The sequence below is a fragment of the Hyla sarda genome, chromosome 4, assembly GCF_029499605.1.
Source record: "Hyla sarda isolate aHylSar1 chromosome 4, aHylSar1.hap1, whole genome shotgun sequence".
Lineage (NCBI taxonomy): Eukaryota > Metazoa > Chordata > Amphibia > Anura > Hylidae > Hyla > Hyla sarda.
The window spans coordinates 233,507,129-233,534,429 of record NC_079192.1 but is presented as its reverse complement, the minus strand read 5'-3'; the positions used below and the strand labels follow the sequence as shown (position 1 = coordinate 233,534,429).

The 27,301-nt window shown below is 44.9% G+C and overlaps 1 long non-coding RNA gene across 1 annotated transcript in view; it reads right to left on the bottom strand.

The window, feature by feature from the left end:
- Positions 1-6,073: 6,073 nt before the first annotated feature.
- The window catches only part of LOC130369053 (uncharacterized), a 99,212-nt gene continuing 77,984 nt past the window's right edge, over positions 6,074-27,301 (bottom strand). Inside the window, exons 2-3 of the long non-coding RNA XR_008892653.1 lie at positions 6,296-6,482; positions 6,074-6,198 (exon numbers count right to left, since the gene is read on the bottom strand). This is a non-coding gene — a long non-coding RNA (uncharacterized LOC130369053). The remainder of the gene's footprint in view (positions 6,199-6,295; positions 6,483-27,301) is intronic.

Genomic DNA, 27,301 nt, shown 5'->3' with positions numbered 1-27,301 from the left:
GACATTCAGTAAGTGTGTCAACCCTTTAGGTGTTTCACAGGAATAGCAGCAAAGTGAAGGAGAAAATTCAAAATCTTCATTTTTTTACACTCGCATGTTCTTGTAGACCCAATTTTTGAATTTTTGCAAGGGATAAAAAGGAGAAAATTTTTACTTGTATTTGAAACCCAATTTCTCTCGAGTAAGCACATACCTCATATGTCTATGTTAATTTTTCAGCGGGCGCAGTAGAGGGCTCAGAAGGGAAGGAGTGATAAATGGTTTTTGGGGGGCATGTCACCTTTAGGAAGCCCCTATGGTGCCAGGACAGCAAAAAAAAAACACATGGCATACCATTTTGGAAACTAGACCCCTCGGGGAACGTAACAAGGGGTAAAGTGAACCTTAATACCCCACAGGTGATTCACGACTTTTGCATATGTAAAAAAAAATAATAATTTTACCTAAAATGCTTGGTTTCCACAAAATTTTACATTTTTAAAAAGGGTAATAGCAAAAAATACCCCCCAAAATTTGAAGCCCAATTTCTCCCGATTCAGAAAACACCCCATATGGGGGTGAAAAGTGCTCTGCTGGCGCACTACAGGTCTCAGAAGAGAAGGAGTCACATTTGGCTTGGGGGGCATGCCGCATTTAGGAAGCCCCTATGCTGCCAGAACATAAAAAAAAAAAAAACACATGGCATACCATTTTGGAAACTAGACCCCTCGGGGAACGTAAAGAGGGGTAATGTGAACCTTAATACCCTACAGGTGTTTCACGACTTTTGCATATGTAAAAAACAAAAAAAAAATTTTACCTAATATGCTTGGTTTCTCAAAATGTTTACATTTTTAAAAAGGGTAATAGTAGAAAATACCCCCCAAAATTTGAAGCCCAATTTCTCCCGATTCAGAAAACACCCCATATGGGGGTGAAAAATGCTCTGCTGGCGCACTACAGGTCTCAGAAGAGAAGAAGTCACATTTGGCTTTTTGAAAGCAAATTTTGTTCTGGGGGCATGCCGCTTTTAGGAAGCCCCTATAGTGCCAGAACAGCAAAAAAAAAAACACATGGCATACCATTTTGGAAACTAGAACCCTCAGGGAACGTAACAAGGGGTAATGTGAACCTTAATACCCTACAGGTGTTTCACGACTTTTGCATATGTAAAAAACAAAAAAAATTTTTACCTAATATGCTTGGTTTCCCAAAATGTTTACATTTTTAAAAAGGGTAATAGTAGAAAATACCCCCCCAAATTTTAAGCCCAATTTCTCCCGATTCAGAAAACACCCCATATGGGGGGTGAAAAGTGCTCTGCTGGCGAAGGAGAAGGAGTCACATGTGTTTCACGACTTTTGCATATGTGAAAAAAATTTACCTAAAATGCTTGGTTTCCCCAAATTTTTACATTTTTAAAAAGGGTAATAGCAGAAAATACCCCCCAAAATTTGTAACACAATTTCTCCCGAGTACGGCGATACCCCATATGTGGTCCTAAACTGTTGCCTTGAAATACGACAGGGCTCCAAAGTGAGAGCGCCATGCGCATTTGAGGCCTAAATTAGGGACTTGCATAGGGGTGGACATAGGGGTATTCTACGCCAGTGATTCCCAAACAGGGTGCCTCCAGCTGTTGTAAAACTCCCAGCATGCCTGGACAGTCAGTGGCTATCTGGCAATACTGGGAGTAGTTGTTTTGCAACAGCTGGAGGCTCCGTTTTGGAAACAGTGGCGTACCAGATGTTTTTCATTTTTATTGGGGAGGGGGGCTGTGTAGGGGTATGTGTATATGTAGTGTTTTTTACTTTTTGTTTTATTTTTTGTTAGTGTAGTGTAGTGTTTTTAGGGTACAGTCACACGGGCGGGGGTTCACAGTAGTTTCTCGCTGGCAGCTTGAGCTGCGGCAGAAAATTTGCCGCAGCACAAACTTGCAGCCTAATACTTACTGTAAACCTCCGGCCATGTGAGTGTACCCTGTACGTTCACATTGAGGAGGGGGGAACATCCAGCTGTTGCAAAACTGCAACTCCCAGCATGTACGGTCTATTTAGTGCATGCTGGGAGTTGTAGTTTTGCAACCGCTGGAGGCTCCGTTTTGGAAACGGTGACGTACCAGACGTTTTTCATTTTTATTGGGGAGGGGGGCTGTGTAGGGGTATTTGTATACGTAGTGTTTTTTACTTTTTATTTTATTTTTTGTTAGTGTAGTGTTTTATGGGTACAGTCGCACGGGCGGGGGTTCACAGTAGTTTCTTGCTGGCAGTTTGAGCTGCGGCAGAAAATTTGCCGCAGCTCAAACTTGCAGCCGGATACTTACTGTAAACCTCCGCCCATGTGAATGCACCCTGTACGTTCACATTTGGGGGGGGGGGGGGGAGAAACATCCAGCTGTTGCAAAACTACAACTTCCAGCATGTACGGTCTATCAGTGCATGCTGGGAGTTGTAGTTTTGCAACAGCTGGAGGCACACTGGTTGTGAAACACCGAGTTTGGTAACAAACTCAGTGTTTAGCAACCAGTGTACCTTCAGCTGTTGCAAAAGCTACAACCCCCAGCATGTACGGACAGCGGAAGGGCATGCTGGGTCTTGTAGTTATGCAACAGCCGGAAGCATACTACTTTGGCTGGGGATGCTGGGGATTGTAGTTATGCAACAGCTGGAGACACACTGGTTTGCTACTTAACTCAGTGTGCCTTCAGCTGTTGCAAAACTACAACTCTCAGCAGTCACAGACAGCCAACGGGCATGCTGGGAGTTGTAGTTATGCAACCACCAGATGCACCACTACAACTCCCAGCATGCATTTTAGCTGATTGCAAAACTACAACTCTCAGCAGTCACCGACAGCCAACGGGCAATCTGGGAGTTGTAGTTATACAACAGCTGAAGGTACACTTTTCCATAGAAAAAATGTGCCTCCAGCTTTTGCAAAACTATAAGTCCCAGCATGCCCATAAGGGAATGCTGGGAGTTGTGGTGGTCTGCCTCCTGCTGTTGCATAACTACAGCTCCCAGCATGCCCTTTTTGCATGCTGGGAGCTGTTGCTAAGCAACAGCAGGAGGCTGTCACTCACCTCCAACTGCAGATCCACGCCGCCGCCGCGCAGGTCAGTCCCTCACCGCCGCCGTCGCTCCTGGGGCCCCGATCCCAACAGGGACGCCGGGGATCGGGGTCCCCAGCACCCGGGGTCTTCTTCCCGCACCCGTTCACGTCCTCCGGAAGAGAGGCGGAGCGAGTTGCGGGAGTGACACCCGCAGCAGGCGCCCTCATTGGTCGGCCGGGAAACCGGCCGACAAATCAGGGCGATCGTGAGGTGGCACCAGTGCCACCTCACCCCTGCTGGCTATGGCTGTTCGGAGCCGTCTCTGACGGCCCCGATCAGCCAGTAATTCCGGGTCACTGGAGACCCGATTGACCCGGAATCCGCCGCAGATCACTGAACTGAATTGTCCAGCGATCTGCGGCAATCGCCGACATGGGGGGACATAATGACCCCCCTGGGCGATATGCCGGGATGCCTGCTGAACGATTTCAGCAGGCATCCGGCAACTGCTCCCCTCTGGCTACGCCCTGTGTCCTTAAGGACTTGCAAACGGGGACGTATGGATAAGCCCTGTGTCCTTAACCCCTTAACGACGCAGGACGTATATTTACGTCGTGCGCCGGCTCCCGCGATATGAAGCGGGATCGCGCCACGATCCTGCATCATATCGCTTCGGTCCCGGCGCTCATCAACGGCCGGGACCCGCGGCTAATACCACACATCGCCGATCGCGGCGATGTGCGGTATTAACCCTTTAGAAGCGGCGGTCAAAGCTGACCGCCGCTTCTAAAGTAAAACTGAAAGTATCCCGGCTGCTCAGTCGGGCTGTTCGGGACCGCCGCGGTGAAATCGCGGCATCCCGAACAGCTGATCGGACACCGGGAGGGCCCTTACCTGCCTCCTCGGTGTCCGATCGACGAATGACTGCTCCGTGCCTGAGATCCAGGCAGGAGCAGTCAAGCGCCGATAATGCTGATCACAGGCGTGTTAATACACGCCAGTGATCAGCATAGGAGATCAGTGTGTGCAGTGTTATAGGTCCCTATGGGACCTATAACACTGCAAAAAAATGTTTTTTTTAAAAGTGTTAATAAAGGTCATTTAACCCCTTCCCTAATAAAAGTTTGAATCACCCCCCTTTTCCCATAAAAAAAAATAATACAGTGTAAAAAAAAAAAAAAATAAACATATTTGGTATCGCCGCGTGCGTAAATGTCCGAACTATAAAAATATATCATTAATTAAACCGCACAGTCAATGGCGTACGCGCAAAAAAATTCCAAAGTCGAAAAAAGCGTATTTTGGTCACTTTTTATATCATTAAAAAAATGAATAAAAAGTGATCAAAAAGTCCGATCAAAACAAAAATCATACCGATAAAAACTTCAGATCATGGCGCAAAAAATGAGTCCTCATACCGCCCTGTACGTGGAAAAATAAAAAAGTTATAGGGGTCAGAAGATGACATTTTTAAACGTATAAATTTTCCTGCATGTAGTTATGATTTTTTCCAGAAGTGCGACAAAATCAAACCTATATAAGTAGGGTATCATTTTAACCGTATGGACCTACAGAATAATGATAAGGTGTATTTGTTACCGAAATATGCACTGCGTAGAAACGGAAGCCCCCAAAAGTAACAAAATGGCGTTTTTTTCGATTTTGTCGCACAATGATTTTTTTCCCGCTTCGCCGTGCATTTTTGGGTAAAATGACTAATGTCACTGCAAAGTAGAATTGGCGACGCAAAAAATAAGCCATAATATGGATTTTTAGGTGGAAAATTGAAAGGGTTATGATTTTTAAAAGGTAAGGAGGAAAAAACGAAAGTGCAAAAACGGAAAAACCCTGAGTCCTTAAGGGATTAAGGGGTACTCCGGTGAAAAACTTTTATTTATTTTTTTAAATCAACTGGTGCCAGAAATTTAAACAGATTAGTAAATTACTTCTATTAAAAAATCTTAATCCTTCCTGTACTTATTAGCTGCTGAATACTACAGTGGAAATTCTTTTCTGTTTGAAACACAGAGCTATCTGCTGACATCTCTGTCCATTTTAGGAACTGTCCAGAGTAAAAGGAAATCCCCATAGCAAACATATACTGTTCTGGACAGTTCCTAAAATGGACAGAGATTTTCAGCAGAGAGCACTGTGCTCATGATGTCAGCAGACAGCTCTGTGTTTCAAAAAGAAAAGAATTTCCGGTGTAGTATTCAGCAGCTAATAAGTACAGGAAGGATTAAGATTTTTTAATAGAAGTAGTTTACAAATCTACTATATATAGATAATACTGGCGCAAATAATGGTGCCTCAATACGGCAGCCTAGATACACAAAGGTGAGTATTGTCTCCTGCTCACGTATTGTATATAACTACTTGTAAAATACCTGCGTATCTGCGCACAAGTATGAGGATAGAGGGAAAAAATGCAGTGGCACTTACTGAGGATATGGCATTTAAATCACAAGGATTGGTGTTGCAATATGGTAGTGGTTCCTGGTCTATAGGATGGATCCCTCCCAGGAGGGAATGGTGGGAATATTGAGGCATTGTACCTGTTACAACCATTATATTGTACATTTAAATTGTTGTATTAGAAATAATGGGATGTCCGTATAGTAGATGTCTAGAGATAATTCAGCCAAAAACTCACTTGTTGTTGAAATACAAGTGAAGTGTATGCACTCTTGGAAGTGTAACAAACATTACAACAAGTGAGGTGTTAGTGTGTAGGGACATATAGCAAACTGATAAGATCCAGTTGTCCTTGTATTTCTTATTCAGTTTCTTTGTAAATCACCTGGATGCCCTTTGTGTGCCTGGCATATACATATACTGTATTATCTTGTGGATAAGTATTAGCATATCCAGAAAGAGAATATATAATTCAAGGTCGGTGAGAGTTTCTTCTTGGTGTACCTATTTTACAGTCTATAAATAAGCACTTAACAGAGTCAGGATACTCAAGTTCTGACAGTAAATACATTTATTTATGTTTTTTTTTTCCTCACGCATCACGACAGCTCTGACATATTTCCTTGCTTTTGTCTTCATCTCTAGATATAAATCTACCTCTGTCTTTTTCAAAATCTTTGAGTTCTTGTGATTAGGTACAATACTTGTAAATAGATCCTTCTTTCACATCTGCCATCATTTTATGAATGACTCTAAAATGTAAAATGGATTAATGTAGCTTTTATATTTTTGAATATTTAAGATGTCAGGCTGTGTTAATAATAATAAAAAAAAATCAGCAATACTTACCCCCTCGATGCCATAGCAACCCTCACAAGCTTCTTGCTAATCATCCTGGTGTCGCCTTCATACCCAGTCAGCAAATTACCGACCACAACAGTTAAATGCCGTCAGCCAAATTCTCTTAAAGGCAGGTCCTGCTAATTTGGTAAGATTCATAACCAATATCCATGAAGCTGCTTAGTATTCTCTAATGCTTGTAGACAAGAGAACACACTTTAATGCCTTTTTTTAGACTTGCAAAAAACTTTCAGCCTTGACATGAGAGAAATACAGCATTCCACAGTAAGAACATTGAGCTAACAGTAAAATATAATGTGATATTGTGGTAAAATTGTGCTGCTTCAGGGTCTGGATAACATGCAGCAGCTAGTGTTAAAAGGACCTGAAATGAAACAAAGTCCATACATTAATACCTACCAGTCTTTAGAACATCTACAACAAAGAGTAGGTTGGTTTCATATGTCACAGACTGATCTCAAATAATAGAATTACAGAAAATATTGGTTGGAAATACAGTCATGGCCGTAAATGTTGGCACCCCTGAAACTTTTGTAGAAAATGAAGTATTTCTCACAGAAAAGGATTGCAGTAACACGTTTTGCTATACACATGTTTATTCCCTTTGTGTGTATTGGAACTAAACCAAAAAAGGGAGGTAAAAAAGCAAATTGGACATAATGTCACACCAACTCCAAAAATCCAAATAAGATAGTTTCAAGCATGTGATGCTCCTGTAAACTCACCTGGGGCAAGTAACAGGTGTGGGCAATATAAAAATCACAGCTGAAAGCAGATACAAAGAAGAGAAGTTCACTTAGTCTTTGCAATGTGTGTCTGTGTGTGCGCCACATTAAGCATGGACAACAGAAAGAGGAGAAGAAAACTGTCTGAGGACTTGAGAACCAAAATTGTGGAAAAATATCAACAATCTCAAGGTTACAAGTCCATCTCCAGAGATCTAGATTTGTCTTTGTCCACAGTGCGCAACATTATCAAAAACGTTTGCAAGCCATGGCACTGTAGCTAACCTCCTGGACATGGACAGAAGAGAAAAATTGATGAAAGGTGTCAACCCAGGAGGACCCCACTGCTGACACAGAGACATTAAAAAAGCAAGACTACATTTTGCCAAAATGAATGTCTTGGACAGATGAGACCCAGATTGAGCTTTTTGGTAAAGCACATCATTCTACTGTTTACCAAAAACGAAATGAGGCCTGCAAAGAAAAGAACACTGTTTTGCTGCCCAAAATGTGTGCAAAGCATCATAAATCTGAGGATTACCAACGGATTTTTGGTCGCACTGTACAGCCGAGTGTCAGAAAGCTGGGTTTGCATCCGAGATCTTGGATCTTCCAGCAGGACAATGACCCCAAACATACATCAAAAAGCACCCAGAAATGGATGGCAACAAAGCGCTGTAGTGTTCTGAAGTGGCCAGCAATGAGTCCAGATCTAAATCTCATTGAACACTTGCAGAGAGATCCTAAAATTGCTGTTGGGAAAAGGCGTCCTTCCAATAAGAGAGACCTGGAGCAGTTTGCAAAGAAAGAGTGGTCCAACATTCCGGCTGAGAGGTGTAAGAAGCTTATTGATGATTATAGGAAGTGACTGATTTCAGTTATTTTTTCCAAGGGGTGTGCAACCAAATATTAACTTGAGGGTGCCAATAATTTTGTCCAGCCCATTTTTGGAGTTTGGTGTAACATTATGTCCAATTTGCTTTTTTTCCCTCCCTTTTTTGGTTTAGTTCCAATACACACAAATGGAATAAACATGTGCATAGCAAAACATGTGTTACTGCAATCCTTTCCTGTGAGAAATACATAATTTTCTAGAAAAATCTCAGGGGTGCCAACATTTACAGCCATGACTGTATCTCTCAAATGACTGGAGATATTTCAATGAAACTTGGTGCACGTTACTCATGTCAACTAAAATTCTAAGATACCTAATTTCAAACTAACCCACCCCCGTTTGCAAGGGTCAGGTTTTTTTTCTAAACTCCCATGAAGTTTAAGAGACTTTCAGTACCTTACTGCACAAGCTCTGCTCTGCATCTCCTGCTGAGTGTGTTGGTCCAGCTTGCAAACAACACCCCTCCACAAACCACACCTCTTCTATTTTCAGCCCTTTTTTTTGTTTTAGCTCAAGGCCGAAAAACATTAACACCCGATACACCCACATCACAGGTCCTTTAACCAGAATCTCTTCATCACACCTCAGCACCACCTGATGTCCGGGAAAAGAGGACAAGAGCGTTATTGTTGCTTTTCCATCCCACAATATTGAGGTAGGAAGACAAGGCAAAGCCTGGTATACTCTGACACTAAAGAAACTGGAAACACGTTTATTCCCATAGAGTATGTGTCACTTTCTATATCTATTTAGGATGCTCTTAAAAATGTCCCATTTAACTTGTGTACTTTTGTTCCTGAGGACAAAGTCCTAATCTATGTCACTAAGGTCCTCTCTTAGTTGGTGATAATCAGCCTTCCAGATGTTTTTTTTTTTTAAGCATTTATTTAAGTTTTGCAAGTTTCAATAACAAACCTCGCCAACGTGGCGCAATAGATACAATCACAGACAACAGCACTCCCAAGAGGTCCCAGCAGCCAGCGACAGCATTACAACAGGGAGGGAAAGTACCGCTAGAAAGGCACTCAAACAGTAGAGGAGCAATCCCGAAACCCATCGAGGGAGGCCCAGACAGAGAGACAACCAAACACACACGTCCCTGTACCACCACCCCCCCCCCAGCCCCCCAACACACGAGTTATAACAGCACTCCATAGTGACCTACTGAGGCAGTCTATCCGGCGGGTCAGCCGAGACATCTAGCAGCAACAAAGGGGTCCATACCTTATAAAGCCTGATACAGCGGGACATATTTGGACAGCGGGGGAGTGGACGCATCCTTCCATGTCATGACTACCACTTTGCGGGCACAAAAAAGCAGAAAACGAAACAGCAGGCATCTATGGGAACTAGAGATCAAATCATTGACAACCCCCAACAAGCATACCACAGGGTCAAGGATAAATGGGAATTCCAAGTGGGCATCCAAAAACCCCATCACCTCCCTCCGAAAGATAGCAATAACAGGGCATTCCCACACCGCATGCAAGAAAGAGCCAACCTCCGAGGAGCATCTAAAGCACAGGTCCGACAGAGACAGTCCCATACGCTTAAGCCTAGCAGGGGTATAATACAACCGTAGAGCATATCTGGATTGGATCAACATATCCCTACTACTAACAACCGTTGCGTAATAAGAGCTATCAACCTCCCTCCACTGTCCTTCAGTAAGACCCGGGATATCAGCTACCCACTTAGGAAAAGCTAGGGAGAAGGGGCTAGGCCCCAATGACTGCAGAAGGGCATATGACTGGGTAAGAGGCTTGGAGAGATCCGTAGTACCCAGGAGGAGCTCCACCTCTGAAATAACGGGGTAAACGACAGGGAGCCAAATTGTGCCCGAACTGTATGCCTGAGCTGAAAATACCAAAATAAGGCATTTCCAGGGATGCCATAACGTACTCTCATGTACGCGAAGGATAAGAAAACCTGATGCTCCCGAAACAGATGAATCACAAATTTTACACCATGCGAACCCCAAAAACCAGCCTCCTGTAACCCCTGTAGGTGAGGTAGATGTATATTTCTCCACAAGGGAGTCCTAAGAGATATCAAGGGCTGCGAAAATCTACATGACACCACAGACCAAACCTTGGCTATAGTCAACAGAGGAGTAGGATAGGAAGAGCAAGAGTGATACCTGTAGAGCGTGTTAGTCAGGGCTTCATAGGACCCCATGAGCGCACCAGCCAGGGCGGTTGCCGAGTTCGACAGATCCAGGTCAATCCACCACGCTGCATATACCAACTGGGAAGCAAGAAAATAATTATAGGCATCAGGGGCAGCCAGGCCACCCCTCCGCCTGGGAGCCTGAAGAAGGGCCCGACCGAGCCTGGGAGGCCGTCCCTGCCAATAGAAGGATCCCGGAGCACCACTTAATGCACCAAAATATTTCTTAGGGGGAATGGTCGGGGCCAAGTGAAAAAGATACAAGAATTTAGGAAGATAAATCATTTTGAAAATATTAATCCTACCAGCTAGGGAAAGAGGGAGTGTGGACCATACCCTAAGTCTCTCCACGGTGGTGCGCAGGAGGGGCTCCAGGTTCAGAGGAATATAGTCTAATAGCGACGGAGTAACCTCCACACCCAAGTATCGGAAACGGGGAACCAGCTCCATGCCAGCCGGGAGGGAAGGAGGGAGAAGGACCCCAGAGGAAAGCACCAGAAGGGAGCATTTAGCCCAATTAACCCGCAGGCCCGAGATCGCACCAAATCTGTCAAGCAGGTCCATAAGGGACCGTAGCAAGCCCTCCGCATCCGCCAGATATACCAAAGTATCATCAGCATAGAGAGAGACTTTCTCGACTATAGACCCCTAGGAATACCGCATATACCTGGATCCCTACGAATGGCAGCAGCTAAGGGCTCTATTACCAGCGCAAACAAGAAGGGAGAGAGCGGACACCCAAGGAAAAGGGAGCAGACACGCCCCAAGGAAAAGGGAGCAGACACCTCAAGATTAGTACGGATACGGGTCCTGGGACTATCATACAGGAGACGAACCCAAGCACAGAACAGGGGACCGAGCCCAAAAGCGCCCAACACCTCCCAGAGATAAGGCCACAAGACCAAGTCGAAGGCCTTAAAAATATCTAAACTGACAACCACCCCCACAGAAAACCCCTCCCCAACCGCCGCTATGTTTAGCTGCAAGCGCTTCACATTCACATCAGTGGCCCTGCCTGGCATAAACCCTGTTTGGTCAGGATGAATGAAGGAACCAATAACCCCGTTGAGTTGAGAGGCCAGAACTCTAGCCAGAATCTTAATATCAACATTCAAAAGGGAGATGGGTCTATAGGAGCCCGGGAGTACTGGGTCCTTACCGGGTTTAGTTAGCACCACAATGAGAGCTTCCCGCATAGAGTATGGGAGAGCATGAACCTCAGCTATAGAATGATATAAATTACTGAGAATAGGGGCCAGTTTCTCCTCACTCATCCTGTACCAATCACCCACCATCCCGTCTAAGCCTGAGTCTTTCCACGGGGAAGATCTTTTATAGCCTGGGCCACTTCCTCCACTGTAAGAGGGGCATTCAAAGCCTCTGCCTGAGCTCTTCTAAGCAGTGGAAGGGATAAACCCTGTAGAAAGTAAAGGATCTCTCCCTGACAAGGCACAGAGGGAGCACTATACAGGTCAGAATAAAAGTCCCTGAAGATAGCATTAATCATCTAAGGGTCTGCCACTACCACCCCATCGCCACTCATGATACAGGGAATAGAGGCCGGAGTGCAAGCATCCCTAGCCAGATAAGCCAGCAATTTACCGTTTTTACTCCCAAATTCAAACCGGGCCACCTCCCTAGCTGCCAAGCGCAACTGAACCCTCTCCTTTTGAACAAACAAAAGAGATCTCTGACCCTTAGCCCATGCCCTTTCGTTTTCAGTGGATGGATCCCTGACATACGCAGCCTCGAGGACCCCAACCTCCTGCAGCAATTTAGTCTCCAAAGCCGACCTCAACTTCCGCTGACCTGCCACACCCGCTATGAAAGCCCCCCTAATTGTAGCTTTGTAAGAATCCCACTGGACCAACGGGTCAGGATGGGAGGCATTGTGATCCCAATAATCAGCATGGGCTACCCCCAGCGCCTCCCCAACCGCTCCCGTCCGCAACCAACCCAGGTGCATACGCCAAATGCGGGAGGGGGGGACTAGGGCCAAGGTGCAACACAATTAATATGGCAGAGTGGTCTGAGATCCGCCTAGTGGTGTAGGAGATGTCTCTTACCGCCGGTAGGAAATCCTTGGATGCCAGCGCCAGATCAATGCGAGAAAATTACCTATGGGCCGCTGAGTAAAAGGAGAAGGACGTCTCCGTAGGATGCTTCCACCTCCAGAGCTCTGTCAAGCCCAAAGCCAAATGCCAAGCTTTAAACGAAGCAGAACCATGGTCAGCATCAGTGGTGCGGTCGAGGACTGGATCAGGAACTACGTTGAAGTCACCTATTAGGAGGAGAGCGTCGGAAGGAAAGGAAAGCAATTTGTTAGTGATTAGTTCTAGCAACTCAGCCTGAAAGGGAGGGGCAACATATACAGAGACTAGGACAAAGGAAAAAGATGCCAGAGAGCAATGCAGAATAACAAACCTCCCAAAATGATCACAAACCGCCTGAGAGACGGCCAATGGCAGGGCCTTAGTAATCAAAACCAAGACCCCTCTAGCATATGTAGAATACACCGCATGGTAACCCCTAGCTATCCAGGCCCGTTTAAGGGCCAAGACTTTTTGACCCATAACATGAGTCTCATGTAAAGAGACAGACTCTTCACAAAGTCCAGACACAAGGCTCTCTTAAACTTAGAGTTGAGTCCCCGAACATTCCAACTTACCACCTTCAGCGTCCCCATCTTGGCAAAGTAAGGCACAGACTAACCGGAGAAACCAACGGAGGACCAGGCCAGGGGGGAGGCCAAGCACCGAGACCACACACACCCACGCACACCACAGAACAACTGACACACCACAAATAACACAAAAGGCCAAACAAACAGACCAACAAGAAAACGAACAGCACAACAAAAGAAACGACAAGGCATAACAAATGCATCCCCAACAAAACCCTGTCTAGTACTAAACTGGTGCAGACCTAGACCCTGAAACACAAAACTCGCGGGAGGTAGCAAGAACTAGCGACCTAACCAATCCACACCCACCCCCAACCCCCGCTAACTAAAATGGACCCATTCCCTGGGAACCCCTGCAATTGCAAATAGCAGAAGTCCAGAGCAAAAGTCCAGAGCAGGAGACCATGGCCAAAAACTATAGACAGGACCTAAGTGGGAAACTACCCCCTAACACTAACCAGCTGAATATCAAGGCCAATGAAGTCAAGCAGCAGCAAGTAGACAGGAACTCAGTCCGGAAGAGCTGCATCAGGAGCCACAGGAGTGGCATCCACCCACTCCAGAGCCTCAGACGGGGAGGTGAAGAACCTGGCAGTAGACCCGTCCACCACCCGAAGGCGGGCTGGAAAACAGCATAGCATAACGATATCCCTTGATTCTCAGGCGGAGGCAAACTTTGGTGAACTTTATCCTTTGTTTACGTAATTCCACTGAGAAATCCGGGTAAAATGCCACCCGATTGTCGATAAAACGTACTACACCTTTAAGGCGGACAGCTCTGAGGATAGCGTCTCTATCTCGATAGTGGAGGAGCTTTGCCAAGAACGGTCGAGGCGGAGCCCCCGGAGGAGGCAGCCGGGCTGGCACCCGATGTGCCCTCTCCACAGTAAAGTAGGGTGAGAAGGTGTCAGGCGGCAACTGTTCTTTTAGCCATTTTTCCAGGAAGGCCACAGGATCCGCTCCTTCCACTCTTTCAGGTAGACCCACCACGCAGATATTATTGCGCCTAAGTCTGTTCTCTAGGTCGTCGGCCCTATCCAGCACAGTCTTAATTTGTCGCTGCATGGAGGATAACTGCGCAGAAATAGGCTGCAGGGTATCTTCAATGGTGGACACCCTACGTTCCACTTCCCCATTACGTTCACAAAGCTTTTGAGTCTCATGTCTGAGGATCACAAAGTCCTGCCGGAGCTCATCAACCTTGGAGACCATCAGGGTTTGACAAGAGGTGAATGTAGCCAACAGCTGAGTTAACTTCTGACCCACGAGGCAGGAGAAATGATGAGGAGAAGCACCACCCTTGGAGCCAGGAGAGCCTGAGAACATAGGGGGGGGGGGGGGGAAGGCATCGGAGACATCGCAGCTACAGCCTCCGAGGGCCGGGCAAACTGGCTGAGGGCCTTAGCGGTCTGTGCAGAAAGCTTAGCTACCAGTGGAGTAGGTGCACAGGAGGCCCTATCAGGGTGGTCCTGCTCCTGCGGAGGTCCCTCATCCGAGGAAACCTCATCCTCTTTAGAATGGCGCACAGCATCAGCCGCGGGTTTAGCCTTTTTGTTGCGTCCCCTCGGACCTCCCATAGCTACAAGCGCTGCAAGCACCATAAAGTCCAGCAATCCAAGTGCACTCGGTCTCCAGCAGAATACAGACATGGACAATTCCTCGGGGAAGGGGAGAGCAGGGCACCAGCAAAGGTCCAGGGCGCAGAGGGTTAATAGAGGCACAGGTCCCTCGCTGCGGCACCACAACACTCAGGGGGTTAAGAGAGGCTCAAGTCATTCACCACAGCTCCATAGCACCCCCTCAGCAAAAGTTCACAGCGCTCATAGGGTTAACAGAGGCCCAAGTCCTTCACTGCAACTCCACAGCACCTCCCCAGCAAAAGTCCAGAGCGCTCAGAGGGTTAGTAGAGGCCCCAGACCCACACTGCAGCACCGTAGCACTTCTCAGCAGCCCCAGTGCTTCCCGGGCGCGGGAGTCCCCCAGGCAACCAGAATCCCCACCCACGAAGCGTCCAGCTATGGCGGCCGGCTCCTCTCCTCCACAGCCCCAGGGGAACCACTCGGCACCTCCTATGGCCTCCACACAAGCGACTCAGAGCAGCACCGCAGCACTTCTCAGCAGCCCCAGTGCTTCCCGGGCGCGGGAGTCCCCCAGGCAACCAGAATCCCCGCCCACGAAGCGTCCAGCAATGGCGGCCGGCTCCTCTCCTCGACAGCCCCAGGGGAACCACTCGGCACCTCCTATGGCCTCCACACAAGCGACTCACAGCAGCCACCGCAGCACTTCTCAGCAGCCCCAGTGCTTCCCGGGCGCGGGAGTCCCCCAGGCAACCAGAATCCCCGCCCACGAAGCGTCCAGCAATGGCGGCCGCCTCCTCTCCTCCACAGCCCCCGGGGGAACCACTCGGCACCTCCTATGGACTCCACACAAGTGACTCACAGCTCCCCTCGCCGACACCCTCCTTAGCCGCAGCTCGGCACCATCACCTCCGCTGTCCCAGCGCTGAGCTCCGACTGTCCTCCACCTTCCTCCGGCTCCACACAGCCACGGGTTCTCCCTCCGCACCATGCCACCTCCGGCTCCCGCAAGCAGCACCGGAGGACTCAGAAGAAGAACCGCAATTCCACAGGGGCCCCCCAGGTCAGCGGGAGCACCTAAACGTGCGACCGCTCAGCTTGCTATCAGGCCACCAGCCTTCTTGAGGTTTAATGTTTTTGTAACCCCACTAGTAGACATCATCCTAGGATAAATTAATACTTATAATGTGGTCACCATTACCAAGATGACCTCTACTACCTCTACTTTTGATACTATATCTGGTCCAGAAGAGACCTTCCTCTCTCTTGTTTGGTCCTGCACTAGTTGGGAAAGTTAACTATCCTTTGCTAGACCTGCAGGTTTTAGCTTCCCAGTTTATATTGGGATAGTTGTCCGAATAATAATAACTTCACCCTTCTTTGCTGCCCTTTCTATTTGTCTAATTATATCAGCATCTTATAACAAATCCATATCAGTTATTTATTATTCCTACCCCTCCCCTTATTTACAACCATAGATACTCCTTATGATCATTTTCCTCACATATATTGTCAGACAGAATGGGTCTAAGACAGGATTTTACATATAAGCAAACCCTTTTCTTATTTGAATGATTATTTCTGAACAGACTGTAACCCTGCAAATTAACTTCCCAATCATAGCATATATCCAGCCCTGTCAAACTTATCCCCACTAGGTCATAGTTTTCTTCCATCAACAATCGTTCCAGTTCCTCAATTTTATTAGTGTGCATAAACCTAATGTTATTCATATTTCCTTTCCTCTTATCAGTTATGCCTGTTCTAACCCCTCCTTCCTCTCCCCCCCCCCCCTAGTTTTATAACCCCTCCCTAGCTCTTCATCTACACTGTTTATCTCCCTGATCTCCCGCTGTCTCTCTGGTGAGGCGTGGTATAGGTAGAATTTCAGAAAATACTACCTTGGAGGTACTTGCCTTAAGCTTACTGTCTACAGTGGAGCAAAAAAGTATTTAGTTAGCCACCAATTGTGCAAGTTCTCCCACTTAAAAAGATGAGAGAGGTCTGTCATTTTCATCATAGGTATACCTCAACTATGAGTGATAATGAGAAAAAAAAATCCATAAAATCACATTGTCTGATTATCAAAGAATTGATTTGCAAATTATGGTGGAAAATAAGTATTTGGTCACCTATAAACAAACAAGATTTCTGGCTCTCCAGTGGAGGTAGAATTTCCTCCACTGTTACTAGTGTTGAGCGGCATAGGCCATATTCGAATTCGCGAATATTCGCGAATATATGGACGAATATTCGTCATATTTGCGAATATTCGCGAATATTCGTAATGTTCTCGTTTTATTTTTGCATATGCGAATTTTCACGCGAGCGAAAATTCACATATACGAAAATTTGCATATACAAAATTAACATAGGCGAAAATTCGCATATGCGAACATTATCACATGCAAATTTTCGCATATGCGAAAATTCGCACAACAGTCTCACACAGTAGTATTAGAGCCTTCTTACACCACATAAGCTGGAAGCAGAGAGGGGTGATCACTGTGATGTATACTGTGAAAAAAAATAAAAAATAAAAAAATAAAAAACGAATATTCGTAATTACGAATATATAGCGCTATATTCGCGAATTCGCAAATATGCGATATTCGCGAATAAAATTCGAATTGCGAATATTCGCGAGCAACACTAACTGTTACCTGTATTAATGGCACCTGTTTGAACTTGATATGAGTATAAAAGACACCTGTCCACAACCTCAAACAGTCACACTCCAAACTCTACTATGGCCAAGACCAAAGAGCTGCTGAAGGACACCAGAAATAAAATTGTAGACCTGCACCAGGCTGAGAAGACGGAATATGCAATAGGAAAGCAGCTTGGTGTGAAGAAATCAACTGTGGGAGCAATTATTAGAAAATTGAAGACATACAAGACCACTGAGAATCTCCCTTGATCTCGGGCTCCACGCAAGATCTCACCCGGAGGTGTCAAAATGATCATAAGAATGGTGAGCAAAAATCCCAGAACCACACGGGGGGACCCAGTGAATGACCTGCAAAGAGCTGGGACCAAAGTAACAAAGGCTACCATCAGTAACACACTAGGTCACCAGGGACTCAAATCATGCAGTTCCATACGTGTCCCCCTGCTTAAGTCAGTACATGTCCAGGCCCGTCTGAAGTTTGATAGAGAGCATTTGGATGATCCAGAAAAGAATTGGGAGAATGTCAGATGAAACCAAAGTAGAACTTTATGGTAAAAACTCATCGCGTCGAGTTTGGAGGAGAAAGAATGCTGAGTTGCATCCAAAGAACACCATACCTACTGTGAAGCATGGGGGTGGAAACATCATGCTTTGGGGCTGTTATTCTTCAAAGGGACCAGGATGACTGTTCCATGTAAAGTAAAGAATGAATGGGGCCATGTATTGTGAGATTTTGAGTGAAAACCTCCTTCCATCTATAAGGGCATTGAAGCTGAAACATGGCTAGGTCTTTCAGTATGACAATGATCCCAAACACACTGCTCAGGCAATGAAGAAGTGGCTTTGTAAGAAGCATTTCAAGGTCCTGGAGTAGCCTAGCCAGTCTCCAGCTCTCAACCCCATAGAAAACCTTTGGAGGGAGTTGAAAGTCCGTGTTGCCCAGCAACAGCCCTAAAACATCACTGCTCTAGAAGAGATATGCATGGAGGAAGGAGCCAAAATACCAGCAACAGTGTGTGAAAACCTTGTGAAGACTTACAGAAAACGTTTGACCTCTGTCATTGCAAACAAAGGATATATAACAAAGTATTGAGATGAACTTTTGTTATTGACCAAATACTTATTTTCCACCATAATTTGAAAATAAATTCTTTAAAAATCAGACAATGTGATTTTATGGATATTTTTTCTCATTATGTCTCTCATAGTTGAGGTATACCTATGATGAAAATTACAGGCCTCTCTCATCTTTTTAAGTGGGAGAACTTGCACAATTGGTGGCTGACTAAATACTTTTTTTTACCCCACTGTAAATCCCTGAAATAATTTTTAAGGACACGCTACCTACCCCTAACTTTTGTCATTGGTGCCAATGTGCACCATAACTGTTGGAAGCCCCCTCCCAGTAATCTGTCAACCCGATCCACTGATCTCTAATGCCAGGAAGACAACACACTGTTCGAGGATCTCGGTCTTTGTGACACATCGCCCTGTCTGTCCCCCTAATATTTGAGTCAACCACTACCAACACCTGGCTGGTCTGCCTTGCTCTTTTCCTCCCCTCCTTACTGAATGAGACACCCCCCTGGCTGTCAGAGGCACTGTCTCTAAACTGCAAGCTAAACTCCCCTAATCTTTAACTCTTTTTTTTTTTTTGCTTTTTAAGTTTTGAAAGAAAAGTAATACTTGCAACTTCTGCTTATAGCTCCTGTTTCTAACTCCTCCACTGAGTCCGAGTAAAAAATTCCAAATGAAGAAATGAAGCCACGGCACTGGGTAAATTTGCAATTAAAAGTTCTTCTTTATTGCAGCATAGCAGGTCAGTGTGGAAGCTGGACCAGAACGCAGACGAGCGCTGGTTTCACATGCAAACACGCTTTGTCAAGGCATGCTGGGAGTAGACTGAGCCCTGTCTATAAACTCCCCTTAGCCAATCACAATAGCTTAGTGAAAATACATTCATTAACATATAAAACACAATACACAGTAGAAATTATTGCACATAGTGGTACACAGTAGTAATACATAGAACAAACATTACTGTTACTAAAGCAACCTCAATATAAACTTCCCTTAGTCAGAGAAAAGAAGAAAGGTCATTCCGATCATTCAGACCAAGAGCACCCATTGCTCCGGTCCGTATGATCCATTTTGCTTCTGCCTGTAAAAGTTTTGTGTGCCAATCCAGACCTCCGTCTGTATGCATTATTCTCTGGAGACTGTTACCATTATGTATTTCTCTAATATGAGAGATAAGGCGGGGGCAGCCTTTTCCTGTCCTGATCAAGGCTATATGTTCACGAAACCTGTGGAACAAAGGGCGAATAGTCACCCGACGTTTCGCTGAGGAGCTTCTTCCGTCACCCCGGAAGAAGCTCCTCAGCGAAACGTTGGGTGACGGAGGCACACCCTCACACTGGTCCCACTGTGGTAATTTACTTGTCTGTGTTTACAGTGTATTTCTGTTTCCCTCACTTGCACTTAGGCACTTTATGCTTTGGCTACTGATGGCAACCATTGACTCATCTATGTGCAGTGCACTTGCACCTTATGTTGTTTACATTAACTGACACTTTGTGAAATACTCTGTATTGGATTAACTTGAGCTATATAGCTGCATTTTGCTTTCCTGTTAGTCGGTCCTCCAGCATCTTATCTATTGGTCTATTTGTAATTGTTTTTAAATGTTTGTGATTCATTGAGCATATATGTTAAATAAAGTTCACTTTTGTACCTTTATTGGTCGCTACACGCCTTTCCTTTGTGTTTCCCTTGTTATCAGCAGTTTTGGGCGTAGACTGTCATACTTGAGGGGACTCTTTTGGTCATTTCTGTTAGTTCTCAAGCTTCATCTCTAATTTAATGTTTAACTACATATGGACACAGGGCGTACAGGTACGCCTTCGGTCCCTGGTACTTAAGGACCCAGGGTATACCTGTACGCCCGTGGGAATTTCGGTCCCCGGGGTGATGGACCGGGGTGACTGCTGATATTGATCAGCAGGCACCCCGCGCAAATGCCCAGGGGGGTCATCAGACCCCCCCATGTCGGCGATCGGCGCAAATCGCAAGTGAATTCACACTTTCCAGGTCATTATGAGTCTATGGTGACCCGGAATATAAGGGGGATCGCGGTTGTCCAAGACACCTACGATCCCCCTGAAGGGATAGGAGTGAGGTGGCAGGGATGCCACCCCTCCTATCCCTGCTATTGGGGGTCTAGATGCGACCACCAATAGCAGATCGGGAGCAGGGGGGTTTACTTTCATTTTCCCCGTTCTGCCCACCCACAATAGGCGGGGCAGGACGGGGAAACGACGGAGGACCGGGCGCCGAAGTCCACTTACCCATCGGCGACGGCTGCGGGCTGCGATCGAGACGAGGATCGGCGGTAGAAGAGGACGGTGATGCGACTCCCTGGATCCTACGGAGGCCGGTGAGTTGCCTAGCAACATCTGGAGGGCTACAGTCTGAGACCATATATAGTGGTCTCTATACTGTAGCCCTCCAGATGTTGCAAAACTACAACTCCCAGCATGCCCAGACAGCTGTTTGGGCATGCTGGGAGTTGTAGTTTTACAACAGCTGGAGGGTCACAGTTTAGAGATCACTGTACAGTGGTCTCTAACTGTAGCTCTCCAGATGTTGCAAAACTACAACTCCCAGCATGCCCAAACAGCTGTCTCGGCATGCTGGGAGTTGTAGTTGAGTACCTCTAGCTGTTATATAACTAGATCTCCCAGCATGCCCTTCGGCGATCAGTACATGCTGGGGGTTGAAATTTTGCAACAGCTGGAGGCACACTGGTTGAAAAATACTGAGTTAGATAACTGAAGGTTTTCCAACCAGTGTGCCTCCAGCTGTTTCAAAAGTACAACTCCCAGCATGCACGGTCTGTCAGTGCATGCTGGGAGTTGTAGTTTTGAAACAGCTGGAGGTTTGCCCCCCCCATGTGAATGTACAGGGTACATTCACACGGATGGGTTTACAGTAAGTTTTCTGCTTCAAGTTTGGGCTGCGGCCAATTTTTCACCGCAGCGCAAACTCCTAGCACGAAACTCACCGTAAACGCCCGCCAGTGTGAAGGTACCCTAAAAACACTACAGTACACTACACTAACACATAATAAAGGGTAAAACAGTACATATACACCCCCTTACACTGCCGCCCCCCCCAATAAAAATGAAAAACGTATTGTATGGCAGTGTTTCCAAAACGGAGCCTCCAGCTGTTGCAAAACAACAACTCCCAGCATTTCCGGACAGCCACTGACTGTTCAGGCATGCTGGGAGTTTAGCAACAGCTGGAGGCACCCTGTTTGGGAATCACTGGCATAGAATACCCCTATGTCCACCCCTATGCAAACCTTAATTTAGTCCTCAAATGCGCATGGCGCTCTCTCACTTCAGAGCCCTGTCGTATTTCAAGGAAACAGTTTAGGGCCACATATGAGGTATTTCCGTACTCGGGAGAAATTTCACTTCAAATTTTGGGGGGCTTTTTCTCCTTTTACCCCTCATGAAAAGGAAAAGTTGGGGGCTACACCAGCCTGTTAGTGTAAAAAAAATTACATTTTTTACACTAACATGCTGGTGTTGCCCCATACTTTTTATTTTCACAAGCAAAAAAAATAAAAATAAAATTGTAATGCAATTTCTCCTGAGTACGGAAATACCACATATGTGGGCATAAAATGTTCTGCGGACGCACAACAAGGTACACTATGTACACTATGTACATTTGAGGCCTAAATTGGTGATTTGCACAGGGGTGGCTGATTTTACAGCGTTTCTGACATAAACGTAAAAAAATAAATACCCACATGTGACCCCAGTTTGGAAACTACACCCCTCACAGAACGTAACAAGGGGTATAGTGAGCCTTAACACCCCAAAGGTGTTTGAAGAATTTTCATTAAAGTTGGATGTGAAAATGAAAAATGTTTTCACTAAAATGCTGGTGTTACCCTAAATTTTTCATTTTCACAGGGTAAAAATAGGAAAAAAGCCCCCCAAAATTTGTAGCCCCATTTCTTCTGAGTAAGAAAATACCCCATATGTGGATGTAAAGTGCTCTGCAGGTGAACTACAATGCTCAGAAGAGAAGGAGCGCCATTGGGATTTTGAAGAGAAAATTTGTCCGGAATTGAAGGCCACGTTTGTTTACAAAGCCCCCATAGCGCCAGAACAATGGACCCCCCCCACATGTGATCCCATTTTGGAAACTACACCCCTCACAGAATGTAATAAGGGGTACAATGAGCATTTATGCCCCACAGGTGTCTGACAGATTTTTGGAACAGTGATCCTTGAAAATGAAAAATTTAATTTTTCATTTGCACAGCCCACTGTTCCACAGATCTGTCAAACGCCAGTGGGGTGTAATTACTCACAGCACCCCTTATTAAATTCTGTGAGGGGTGTAGTTTCCAAAATGGGGTCCTATGTGGGAGGTCCACTGTTCTGGCACCACGGGGGGCTTTGTAAACGAACATGGCCCCCGACTTCCATTCCAAACAAGTTCTCTTTCAAAAAGCTCAATGGCGCTCCTCCTCTTCTGAGCATTGTAGTGCGCCAGCAGAGCACTTGACATCCACACATGGGGTATTTCCATACTCAGAAGAAATGGGGTTACAAATTTTGGGGGTCATTTTCTCCTATTACCCCTTGTAAAAATGTAAAATTTGGGGAAACAACTGCATTTTAGTGAGATTTTCGTCAAACACCCGTGGGGTGTTAAGGCTCACTGTACCTCTTGTTACGTTCCTTGAGGGGTGTAGTTTCCAAAGTAGTCTGCCATGTGTGTGTTTTTTTTGTTTTTTGTTTTTTGTTTTGCTGTTCTGGCACCATAAGGGCTTCCTAAATGCAACATGCCCCCCAAAAACCATTTCAGCTAAATTTGTTTTGCAAAAGCCAATTGTGACTTCTCTTCTGAGCATTGTAATTCGCCAACAGAGCACTTGATGTCCACACATACACATGGGGGAATTTTCTCCTATTACCCCTTGTAAAAATGTAAAATTTGGGGAAAAACAAGCATTTTAGTGAATTTTTATTTATTTATTTACACAGTCATCAAATACCTGTGGGGTGTTAAGGCTCACTGTACCGCTTGTTATGTTCCTTGAGGGGTCTAGTTTGCAAAATAGTATGTCATGTGTTTTTTTTCAGTTTTTTTCTAGCTTTTGCTGTTCTGGCACCATAGGGGCTTCCTAAATGCGACATGCCCCCCAAAAAACCCTTTCAGCTAAATTTACTCTCCAAAATCCCATTGTCACTCCTTCCCTTCTGAGCCTTGTAGTGCACATGCAGAATACTTTACAACCACATATGAGGTATTTCCATGTGTTTTTTTCTGTTCTGGCACCATAGGGGCTTCCTAAATGCGAAATGCCCCCCAAAAACCATTTCAGCAAAATTTGCTTTCCAAAAGCCAAATGTGACTCCTTCTCTTCTGAGCATTGTAGTTCGCCCGCAGAGCATTTTATGTCCTAACATGGGGTATTTATATACTCAGAAGAGATGGGGTTACACATTTTGGGGGGCATTTTCTCCCATTACCCTTTGTAAAAATGATAAATTTGGGGGAAAAAACTGCCCTTTAACCCCTTAACGACGCAGGACGTATATTTACGTCCTGCGCCGGCTCCCGCGATATGAAGCGGGATCGCGCCGCGATCCCGCATCATATCGCGTGGGTCCCGGCGCTAATCAACGGCCGGGACCCGCGGCTAATACCACACATCGCCGATCGCGGCGATGTGCGGTATTAACCCTTTAGAAGCGGCGGTCAAAGCTGACCGCCGCTTCTAAAGTGAAAGTGAAAGTGACCCGGCTGCTCAGTCGGGCTGTTCGGGACCGCCGCGGTGAAATCGCGGCGTCCCGAACAGCTGATCGGACACCGGGAGGGCTCTTACCTGCCTCCCCGGTGTCCGATCGACGAATGACTGCTCCGTGCCTGAGATCCAGGCAGGAGCAGTCAAGCGCCGATAATGCTGATCACAGGCGTGTTAATGCACGCCAGTGATCAGCATTAGAGATCAGTGTGTGCAGTGTTATAGGTCCCTATGGGACCTATAACACTGCAAAAAAAAATGTTAAAAAAAAGTGTTAATAAAGGTCATTTAACCCCTTCCCTAATAAAAGTTTGAATCACCCCCCTTTTCCCATAAAAAAAATAAAACAGTGTAAAAAAATAAAAAATAAACATATGTGGTATCGCCGCGTGCGTAAATGTCCGAACTATAAAAATATATCATTAATTAAGCCGTACGGTCAATGGCGTACGCGCAAAAAAATTCCAAAGTCCAAAAAAGCGTATTTTGGTCACTTTTTATATCATTAAAAAATGAATAAAAAGTGATCAAAAAGTCCGATCAAAACAAAAATCATACCGATAAAAACTTCAGATCACGGCGCAAAAAATTAGTCCTCATACCACCCCATACATGGAAAAATAAAAAAGTTATAGGGGTCAGAAGATGACATTTTTAAACGTATAAATTTTCCTGCATGTAGTTATGATTTTTTCCAGAAGTGCGACAAAATCAAACCTATATAAGTAGGGTATCATTTTAACCGTATGGACCTACAGAATAATGATAAGGTGTAATTTTTACCGAAATATGCACTGCGTAGAAACGAAAGCCCCCAAAAGTTACAAAATGGCGTTTTTTTTTCGATTTTGTCGCACAATGATTTTTTTTTCCGTTTCGCCGTGCATTTTTGGGTAAAATGACTAATGTCACTGCAAAGTAGAATTGGCGACGCAAAAAATAAGCCATAATATGGATTTTTAGGTGGAAAATTGAAAGGGTTATGATTTTTAAAAGGTAAGGAGGAAAAAACGAAAGTGCAAAAACGGAAAAACCCTGAGTCCTTAAGGGGTTAATGACATTTTTTTTTTCATTTACACATCCGACTTTATCGAAAAGTAGTCAAACACCTGTGGGGTGTTAAGGCTAACTGGACCCCTTGTTACGTGCCTTGAGGGGTGTAGTTTCCAAAATGGTATGCCATGTGGGGGTTTTCTGCTGTTCTGGCACCATAGGGGTTTCCTAAATGTGACATGCCCCCCAAAAACCATTTCAGCAAAATTCACTCTCCAAAATCCCATTGTAGCTCCTTCCCTTCTGAGCCCTCTACTGCGCCTGCCGAACACTTGAAATACACATATGAGGTATTTCCTTACTCGAGAGAAATTGGGTTACAAATTTTGGGGGGCTTTGTCTTCTATTACCCCTTGTAAAAATTCAAAAACTGGGTCTACAAGAATATGCGAGTGTAAAAAATTAAGATTTTTAATTTTCTCCTTCACTTTCCAGCTATTCCTGTGAAACACTTAAAGGGTTAACAAACTTTATGAATGTCATTTTGAATACTTTGAGGGGTGCAGTTTTTATAATGGGGTCATTTATGGAGTATGTTTAACAAGAAAGCCCTTAAAATCTACTTCAAAACTGAACTGGTCCCTGAAAAATTCCGATTTTGAAAATTTTGTGAAAAATTGGAAAATTGCTGCTGAACTTTGAAGCCCTCTGATGTCTTCCAAAAGTAAAAACATGTCAACTTTATGATGCAAATATAAAGTAGACACATTGTATTTGTGAATCAGTATATCATTTATTTGGAATGTCTGTTTTCCTTACAAGCAGAGAGCTTCAAAGTTAGAAAAATGCAACATTTTCAATTTTTTCATCAAATTTTGGAATTTTTCACCAAGAAATGATTCAAGTATCGGCAAAAATATACCACTAACATAAAGTAGAATATGTCATGAAAAAACAATCTCGGAATCAGAATGAAAGGTAAAAGTATCCCAGAGTTATTAATGCTTAAAGTGACAGTGGTCAGATGTGCAAAAAATGGTCGGGTCCTCAAGGTATAAATGGGCTGGGTCCTTAAGGGGTTAATGCACTAACTTTTTGTGCACGTGTAACTTCCCAACCCTGACACACCCCTCACTTCATATGAACATGTCCCGTGTTATAATCTTCATTATAAAGGTGGCTCTTTAGATCTTCAGTTTCAGTCGCAGTGTTGTTATTGCAATTTTTTTTTTAGAGGTGCAGATAGTCTTTAAACCCACCCCCAGTGCTGTTAAGAGTTAATTTGCATATTGCAAGATTGTGCTATATCTCTGAAACGGCTAAAACAATTGGGGGTAAGGAATACATTGTTTTACTCAGGAGTACCCATACCAACCACCTGTATATTCAGGTTACTGGGGTTGATCCATCTGTCCCTTTAAATAGATTTATATAGAGCATGGAGTTTTCCTGCATGGAGCAAAATAAACTCTTAATTAGTGATGAGTGAGCCGAGCCTTGCAAACCTAGTCTCACTTGGAACTTTAAGGTGACAGCACTTCCGAACACTGCTAGGCTCGTGCAAGTCTGGCAACAGTGGTAATTATAGCAGAAGGGATGAGGAACACATGGCGTTTTGATGTCTAAATAAAAAATTAAAAAAAGTACTGGGAACAATGAGATGATGACAGGGTAGCCCAGCATACCTTGCAGGTATCACATGAACCCAGGTTATCCAATCATTGCTTTGCATTCTGTGCACTACAGCTCCCTGGCCAATGAGGATATTGCATAGGGGTGGATAACTGCACAAATTTTGTAAAAGTGCTGCATCAAGGTGACATGACTCCTTTTCCCACTATGGTACACATGCTAAATCTTGTCAAATGTTTCATGAGAAATTGTTCCTGTCTCAGTGCTGTACTGGCTATGTGCAAGAAAGTTTGTGTTCAGTTTAGCTGTCTTTTAAACATGCCCTCCTTGACCTACATTGCCAAAATAGTCTTCCTCAACACTGCCTCATTAGCTACAGTCATGGCCGTAAATGTTGGCACCCCTGAAATTTTTCTAGAAAATGAAGTATTTCTCACAGAAAAGGATTGCAGTAAAACACATGTTTTGCTATACACATGTTCATTTCCTTTGTGTGTATTGGAACTAAACAAAAAAAGGGAGGAAAAAAAGCAAATTGGACATAATAGCCCTGTTTTATCAATCAGCCTGAAACCCCAATTGTCTGGTTTTTCCCACAACAACCAATTACAGCTCAACTTTCACTTTACCAGAGCTTGTTGAGACATGAAAGTTGAGCTGTGATTGGTTGCTATGAGAAAAACCAGACATAGGGTTTCAGACTCATTGATAAATATGGGCCAATGTCACACCAAACTCCAAAAATGGTCTGGTCAAAATTATTGACACCCTTAACTTAATATTTGGTTGCACACCCTTTGGAAAAAGTACCTGA